Here is a 9,116-nt window from a genome sequence, read left to right as displayed (position 1 = left end):
ATAGCTTGGGTCGGGTAGCGGTCTTTTGCCAGGTTTCCTCTCGTAGGTATGTCGTCATCATGATCCGTATCCTCGTCTTTGCAGTTAGGGTTTGCTTGGTAGTGATAGATGGTTGTGTTATATATATAGGTGTTGCTTGGTTGCTGGATATTACGTGTGTGGACATGGAATGGTTGCAGTTGCTTAAAGGTAGGTTCGCCTACTCAGTTTCCGTGGATGGTCTAGTGTGTCGGTTGTTGTGTTGTGGTTGTTGTGTCGTAGTTGTGTTTGTGTGGCAGCGTATATGCGGTAGTCGTTTGGTGTATACAGTTTGTTGGTTGTTGTTGTATTGCAGCTGTCTGCGATTTTTTGTCTCTGGTTCTCGAGGTGCGTCCTCGGCTGAGTGGAGTCACTTGCGGGAGTGGCTTCACGCCCTAGTTTCGCCCTCCGTGGAACTCGCCACAGGAGGGGATGTGCACATTAATGGGACAGGGTTATCGCTCGGTATGATGAGCGGGGATTTGGTGGGTACGGCTGCGGTCCCCCACTGGCAGGGCTGGTCCAGAGGACAGTCGGTGACGGAGATTGATTGGGGTGGGTGTAATTTTATGTGACTGGTTGTGTTTGTAACGTTTGATAATTGTTGTTGATTCAGGTTGAGTCTTGCCTCGGTTATTGACCTTGTGTGGTTGTCTTGTTTGTTTATGTGTCTGCCGTGATCCCTTATGGTGAGCAGTCAGTCTTAGCAGGTGTTGATGTTGTTGATAGCTGGAGTCCTGGCGGGGTTGAGTCCTCACGAGTTTTGATAGAGATAGTGTGTAGCTGACGAGTTGTATCTTTTTTTTTGTTAAGTTGGTTGTAATGCCTGTAATATAACTATAATTGTTCTTTTATCGACTTTTGATGATTACTTACCTCGGGCAACCGAGATGGTAACGCCCTTATATGCTAAGGAAGGCCTAGTTAAGGCTCCTTAGAATATGGCGGTGTTACACAGGTAAGCTGGCTTATAAAAATATATTCACACTAAAATTTGTATAGGACTATCTCACCTGCGGGGCTTTACAATATATGTTTAGATTCTAAGATGATTCAATTTCAAACATTCAGAAACCTCATTCTGCCATCTTGAAACCTTTTTATTTGTATATTACTATTAAATAGATTCATACTAACAAAACAATGAAATAGTATAACAAGATAAGATAAGAACAATCATACTTACAATTTTTTAAAGAAGTTGTAAAGAAGTAATGCAATCAAAGAGAGATCTTTACTGTATTCATACTAATAAGACAAGAACAATCATATTGAAAAGGTTTTTATCCGTCAACGCAAGCGGTACCCTGAGTAGTATGGGTAGCGAGATTAGTTGTCCGGAACCTAGGTTAAGTTTAGGGTTTGATTAAATGGGTCATCATGTTAATCAACTTGTTTATAATCAGCATTATAATTATAATTATAATTATAATCATCATCATCAACAACATTATTTAAATAGTCAGCAGCCGTAAATTAATGGTAGAGATTTTAAAAGGAGTTCAGCAAGATCAATGATTAAAAGGAGTATTAGAGCTCCAAGAATGAGATGGACTTGTACTCTTCATGCTCATTTTGTTCATGCTGTTCAACTTCTTGGTGGTCATGAAAGTATGCTCCTTTCTTTTCTTCTTTGCATTTTCAACATGTTAATTATTGTGTAATACTTCGTACCGTCTTATATATAGTGAACTTTGAATGTTGTTTTGTTTAATGTTGGAGGGATTAAAGAACATTTTTTAAATGTTTAATTGGATGAATTTTGAATAGGAGCAACACCAAAATCAGTTCTTGAGTTGATGAATGTAAAGGATCTAACTTTGTCACATGTTAGGAGTCACCTCCAGGTGAGTTATTATGCTTGATTTATGTTACAATCGATAATGTATGGTTGCGTACATCTGACCCCATTCTTGAACCTTTCATCAAATGAGTCTAGGAATTCTCTACAGGTTCTGATCGTCAATTTACTAATTTTTTTTTTTCAAAATTATAATAAATTTATTCTTTTTTTTGTTGTTTTTTTGTATTTACGTATTAAATTTGGGCATATGATGAAATTCAATCTTTCAAATGGGTAATTTGCGTCTGAACTTTTCATTGATGTTATCACCTTGGAGAACTGGTGCCCTTTTCATATTTTCTCGATACTAATTCTCATATGAGACGGTCTCACATTAATTTATCGTCAAACGGTCTCATACATTATAATAAAGGGATTGTAATGAGGATAACAAGCTTCCTCTTCTGAGTAAAGTTGAGGACAATCGCTGGCTGAATGTAACCAATATAATTACTGCCGCTACTGAACTATCCCTTATTATGTATCATTAAAAATTCCTGTATAAGACGGTTTTATATAAAACTATAAACAAAATTCACTAAACTGTTTATCTTAGCCGAATGTGTCACAAGTTAGAGGGCAATTACATATTGTGAGAGGGAAACTATACGTTTTTAGATTGTGACGGGTTGTGTTCGTTTTTAATGAAATTTTTTTTGTAACATATAGATAATATTTAATGGATAAGATATAAGGTAACATATTAGGAATAGAAATAAAATCTACTTAATATTAAGTGAAATTGTTTATTTCTAACATTAAGCTTTCGCTATAAGCCGTCGTAAGTTGTAATATGTTAATTTTGTATGCATTGCTTGTGTATGCTCTGCAAGATAGGCATGTCCAGTAAAATTTCAAGTATTACGTGTATTAAAATGTACATCCGTCTGATTTTCACAATTTTTTTTTTAATAGAGCAGTTTTTGTTTTTGTTGTCTACTGCCACTTGTGTTATGGCACTCTGAAATGCAAAAAACTAAAGGATATGTATGCATTAATAACTTCTGACTTATTATGCATGTGCAAAGAAAGTGAAAAAAAGGTGAAAATAGAGTAAAAATTGTACTTTCGCTACACATGTACACACATGCATATCTTGTGTTGTGACTATCTTCAATTCATCTATAGTTTGACAGACATACATACGCATGTTAAACTAAGCATAGGACATCTGTTTGGTTTTTAATTTTTTTTTTTTTGTGAAGATAAAGGAACCACATTTTTTCTTCCCACCTATGCTTTGTTTAAATACCCAAGTACCTAAGATTCACTTCGGCTTATAACTACAACAAATATCTTTACAATATTTCTCTTCTTTCTAAATTTTCTGAAAAGCTTTTCCAAATTCTATAATTTTTTTTGTGGTTTAGTATATACTGTTAGCGTTAGGAAGAGGTACAGGTTACCGCGAAGTTGTCTGTCTATAATTTCGGGTTAGTATATGCATGTAATTGTATTTAAATATAGCTTCCCTTTTCACTTAAATTGTATTTAGATAATGTATATAGTATATAATTAAAAAAAATATAGCGTATAACTTCATTTATATGTTCACATTTTTTTTCGTACTGGAAGTGAATAACAACTACAACTTTTGCAGGTGATAATTGGTAAACGATCAGCCTACAAAAAGAAAAAAATACTTTGTAACTTTTTAAGGGAATTTGAAGGTTAGTACGAGAAAGGTTGTTTTTTACATTATTTAGTAATATTTTTGTTTAATGGGATTACCATATTAATTAGATGTAACTGTATTCTAACTTTCTATTGTTACCATTGTTAAATTATTCACCTAGGTGCCAACGTTTCTGTGTAAGCGGTATATTTTCCTTACGCATCGTCCTTTTTTTTGGTTGAAACTATAAGATTTAGTGTGTGTGTGTGTGTGTGTGTGTGTGTGTGTGTGTATATATATATATATATATATAATGACGATAAGGCGCCACCCGGTGACGCTCAGCACCAGCTTAATTAAAAAAGAGAAATATTATAAATTTAATTATTAGTTTTCGATTTTGCGCCAAAGTCTAAAGGGTAGTAACGTAATCTTATATTTATTCAATTAAATTGAAATTGTAACTAAATTAAAGCAGATATTTTCTTTATCAATTGTTAACCTAAAAATCATTTGTTGACTGAGCAATCCAATCATCTATAATCTCAAAAATAAACATAACTGAATCAAGTATTTATGTCTATTGGTGTTAGCAAATATCAAACATATTAGAGTTGTAATATTCACTTGAAAAATCTGCAATCCCATGCTCGTACCCAGGATTTTATATACGAGGTAGCGGAATTTTTTTTAACATTTCCTCGGTTAGAATAAACACGGATGAACACAAATTTTTTGTAATAGTAACTTTTTTTCAAATTTGAAAAAAATATTTGTTTTAGCGTAATTGTTTAATGAATTAACAAAAAAAACTAAATTGCACTCAATTGCAAGTAAATAAGGAAAAATAAAAAATGCTGCTTGTTAGGATCAAACTTGAGTTGTCTATGTAAGTGGCTTAAGAGCTCAACTTCACCACTTTGGCACAGACAATATACTGCTATTATGATGGTTTTACTTGTATTTATATTTCGATTACAGCCATCTATACGGGGCAGCAAAAGGTCATTTTTCTTACTTATTTTTCCGGTTTCGGGATAGCGGCCACTACCCCTTGCTACCGCCTGGATTCGCCCCTGCTCCTACCTTTCTAATTCATTAACAATCATATCATTTTGATGCATCTTCAACCTTTGTAATGATGTTTGATAACATGCAACGAACTTCCAATAAGTGGAACCTTAAGTCATATATACATACTCTTGCTATATAGCCCAAAATGCTTAATGGTGAATTCATCGTGCATGATGATTGAGTTTGATGCCGAATTGTAATCAATTTAAAAAAATTTATTCGTAGGAACGTATATAGACTATAGTTACAAACTGTGTATTTTGTTTGTTCTAACTTGGAACTCATTTCCTCAAAAAGATACAAAATGTTAGGAACAAATCAACTGTTTTTCTTCCAATTATCTATAACTATAATTAATTATGCAATTTAAAGTTCCCAAACTACCCATTTCAATTAGTGACGATGAAATTCAAATTTTAGTGGAGGAAAATGAAAATACATAATTAATTTAATATAATACCCGTGATGGCGCCCAATTTGAGTACCACCCGGTAGCTCCATCTCATTTTCCACATATATATATATATATATATACCTTAATGTTTACGCATTTAAATATAAAAAAAAATTAAACTGGAATAATAAAATTATAAGACTACAGATATTATTAATAATCAATATTTATTATAAAAATTATAAGTATTCCATCTTATATGTTAATGCAAATTGTACATATTTTTGCCGTCAAACAACTTCAAAATCTCAAGAAAAATATTCAGATATGTGTGTAATTACAGTTACGAATTTATATTATTTATTTATCATTTAAACGTAATAGATTTATTTTATTAGTTCGCCTTTGCCTTTTACTTATACTGGTTATATAGATTGTTTTTTAAATTTCTATTTACGATTTATGACCGTTTAAATTTACTTAGTTTAAAAACACAAACAAAAAAAATTATGTACATGATAACTATGCGTAATTTTATTATTTAAGGTTTTTTTTTTTATTTTTTTTTTCGTTTCTTAATAAATCTGTTAAATTATGTATTAAACAGTTTTTTTTTTGCTATTTTTAAAATAAATTATTGTCATACTGCTTCGGATATATGAATTACGAAAAAAAATATTTTTTTGAAAATAGGTTATATTTATAATTGACACTAACTTTGCACTGTATCATAGCGACATTTCTACATATTTTTTTTACCCCCCTGCATATCAGTACGTTTTATAGTCGTTATGCGCTTTCATTTATACTTTAATATTTACACAAAAAAATTTCAAAACAAACTGATGTTGTTATCCAGCAACTACTAACTCTATAAATAAATTTGCCATTTTATGTTATCTATAAAAGTTCTACATTGGTAGTCGTATTTTAAAAAATAAAATGTCCTACCTTAGACAGAAAACGAATATTTTTACTTTGTTTCACGTATTCTTACATTTTATTACTTCTTTTTAATGGCAAAAAAAATGAAAATATAACAATAGACGCTTCATTTTAAATATGCATACCTTTACAAACTGAATATAAATATAAATACTTTAGTTTGTTTTTAAATTTTTCATATTTTTTTTTTTGACAATGTCAGTGTCATTTTTTTTTTAAATTGTAAGTAAATAAAACACAAAATTATTTTCTTCCCTAATTTATTAGACGCATGCAGTTACACTTTAACGGTTACTTAAATTTAACTTTTTCGATACAGTCGTAATAAGAAATTTTTAAAAGTTCACATAATATATATCGTTTTGCACAATTTTTTTTTTATTTTTTTTCCACAAAAAATCATAATTTCTTTCACAGAACGACTTTCTTAAATATAATAGAATTTTATATACTTCATCTAATGATGAATATTACGTTCACAATGCCAATATAAGCGAATGTAGATATTTTTTTATAACATTCTGTAATTTTTCATCTAATGATGAATATTGCCTTAGTAATGCCTATATAAGAGAAAAAATCTTAAATTCTGTAATATATACTTCATAAATGCTTTTTTTTTTTTTAAAAATCCGGTAACAGCCTACTTATATAGAAGTTATACATAAATCGTTTACGTATACTTCGATAATATTTTTTGAAACAAAAAGATAAATTTTTTACTTTGTCTGATATTTTTAATCACTGCGGAATTGTCAAAAGGAAGCCATTGATGATTAACAGAGACGAATAACAGACGTAATGAAAGACAGCGGGTTCGACCATGGCAACCACAACGTAAATTTCTGCAATAACGATGATGAGTAATGGAGAATGACAGAGAAAGGCAAGTAAAATCAGGAAAAACATTTGTAATACCCCGTATTTTCTATAATCAATTAAACGGATATTATTATATATTAATTATTATACATTTTATATTACTAATTATATCGAGTTAATTATTTAGTCGTGTTGATATCGTAAGACCGAGTTACTCGTAAACTTGTTGAGACGGGTTTAATTGAACGATAGCTTACCCATTTACCAATCACGTTACCCATGACCCAATTACCATCTAACTTGATCTTTAACCTAAATTTTAACCGAGTTTTACCCTAACCATACACGCCCCTCCTCTCACACGCCTCCCTTCTTCATCAACACCAATCTCAGCCTTTCACGCATAGAGAGAGAGAGAGAGAGAGAGAGAGAGAGAGAGAGAGAGAGAGAGAGAGAGAGAGAGAGAGAGAGTGGCCGTGGGTGTTGACGGCACAACAGGGAAGAGCTAGAGGCTTTTTTCGACAACCGTGGGTGGCCCTGGTGGCGGTAGTGGCGGCAGGAAAAGGTAAGAGCAACCCATCTCCTCTGTTTTCGCATTTATGTCGGGTTTTGTGGGTGGTTGCGTGTCTGATAGGGGCATTTCTGGTGGTTGTTGACGGGGTATATGGGTAGGGTGGTTAGTGACGAGGGTAGTGGTGGTGGTTAGGGTGGTTATAGGTGGTGTTAGTGGCTGTGCAAGGCGGCATCGACAGAGGGGTAGTAAACGTGTTTAAGCAGGGGTTTTCAGGCGGTTTAGATGGTTAAGTTGGGGTGGCACCACCGCGGACTCGGGGGAGGTCGAAATGGTGGTGCCACGGTGTCTGGGTTCGTGGGCTGACGGCGAGCAGGACTGTGGTGGTGTGGCAGGTTATAGGTGTTGGCTGCAGTGGTAGTAAGGAGAGAACAGAGGGCGTTTGGTGGGGCTTGGCGGTGAACCAGGCCAAAGGGCAGCACTGGTTCGACTCGCCGGCGGCAGTCGACCAGGCTGGTGGTGGTTGTTGGTGGTGGGGTCGAAGTGGGGAACACGGCTGGTGGTTGTCACGGTGGTTCAGGCGGCGCGTGAGGGTTTGGGCGAGTGAGATGTCACGGGTGGTGGATTCGGGTTTTTCCAGTTGTTTTATGTTTGATTCGGGTTTTCTTAAATCGTTTAATTCGTTTAATATTTTATTTATCATATTAGTTACTAAATGCAGTTCCCGAGTCATTTAAATAATTTATTTAATTTAAATTCCCGAGTCTTTTAAAATAATTAGAGACGGATTTTGAGTCGGGTTAGTTAAAAGGGAAAAGTTACTATATCGGGAAAGTTTCCATTTTAAGAAGTTCTACTTTAGTAACTTTCTATTTTGGGAAGTTGGGTCAAATACTAACCGGGTTATTTTAGTTATCAGTTGGGCACAAGTTTGGTGTCGGGATTGTATTTCGGGAAAACTTCTATTTTAGGAACTCTCTATATTGGGTAACCTATCTATTTTTAGTAGCTTCTACTTTGGGAGATTTCTATGTTTAGTAGTTAGTAATTATAAATATTATAATTGTTTTAGGTGACGGATTCGTGAAGGATCGATAATCAAATTCGTTGCTTTATGTTCTGGACTGCTTGAACTGCTTAATTGGATTTGCTGGCACTTTGAGGTAGGGAAATACACTTGACCTATTATCGTTGTTGTTGAATTGTGTTGACTTGATTCGTGGTTGTTGATTTACGTTATGATTCATATACGGGAAGGTGATTGACTGAATTGATCGTGTTGAGTTTGTTATCACAACATTCGGTAGCTGGCATGATTTCATTCATTAATATATATATTGTGTTGCATTAATTTCTGTTGAGCATTTCATATGCATTGGAGTTGGAAGATGGTGTAGGAGTGACGATGTTGAGATACGATGTGGGTTGTGATAAGGCCCAGGCGGGTTCAAAGAGACTTGCCCTGGTGTCCTCAACAAGGAGTGGCGGATCGGCTACGGTCGATATATATAGTCTACCGGGATCGGTATGGTCAAGGTTGTCCGGGGTATGAGATATGAGATATGAGTTGAGATGGAGATGGAGGTGACGGAGGAGCATGCATATCATATTTTGTTGTTTTATTGTTTTCCCTACTCAACCTCGTGGTTGACCACGTGTGTCGTGAACACCCGTGATGACCCAAATATTGGCGAGCAGACTTGACAGGTTAAGAGATAGAACGGGAGCTGGATGGGCGTGAGACACTGGATCAGACGACTTAGTAGCTAGATCATCATCTAGAAGACTTTCACTTTTATTTTTGTTAGTTCTTGTAATTTGACGTAAAGAGGTTTTGTAATGATTCAGTTAAAAATAATTATATAAATTGCCTTGGAGTTTAATTTGTTATTCA

General features: G+C 34.1%; 2 non-coding genes across 2 annotated transcripts; both read left to right on the top strand.

The window, feature by feature from the left end:
* Positions 1-2,060: 2,060 nt before the first annotated feature.
* On the top strand, positions 2,061-2,152 carry LOC141650386 (small nucleolar RNA Z101). The gene has a single exon (XR_012546424.1). It is a non-coding gene; the product is annotated as a small nucleolar RNA Z101 (small nucleolar RNA).
* An 80-nt stretch (positions 2,153-2,232) lies between these two features.
* On the top strand, positions 2,233-2,331 carry LOC141650467 (small nucleolar RNA R30/Z108). The gene has a single exon (XR_012546498.1). It is a non-coding gene; the product is annotated as a small nucleolar RNA R30/Z108 (small nucleolar RNA).
* Positions 2,332-9,116: the final 6,785 nt, after the last annotated feature.

The sequence above is a fragment of the Silene latifolia genome, chromosome 3, assembly GCF_048544455.1.
Source record: "Silene latifolia isolate original U9 population chromosome 3, ASM4854445v1, whole genome shotgun sequence".
NCBI lineage: Eukaryota > Viridiplantae > Streptophyta > Magnoliopsida > Caryophyllales > Caryophyllaceae > Silene > Silene latifolia.
Note: the sequence above shows the minus strand (reverse complement) of the source record. Positions and strands in the feature narration are given on the sequence as shown.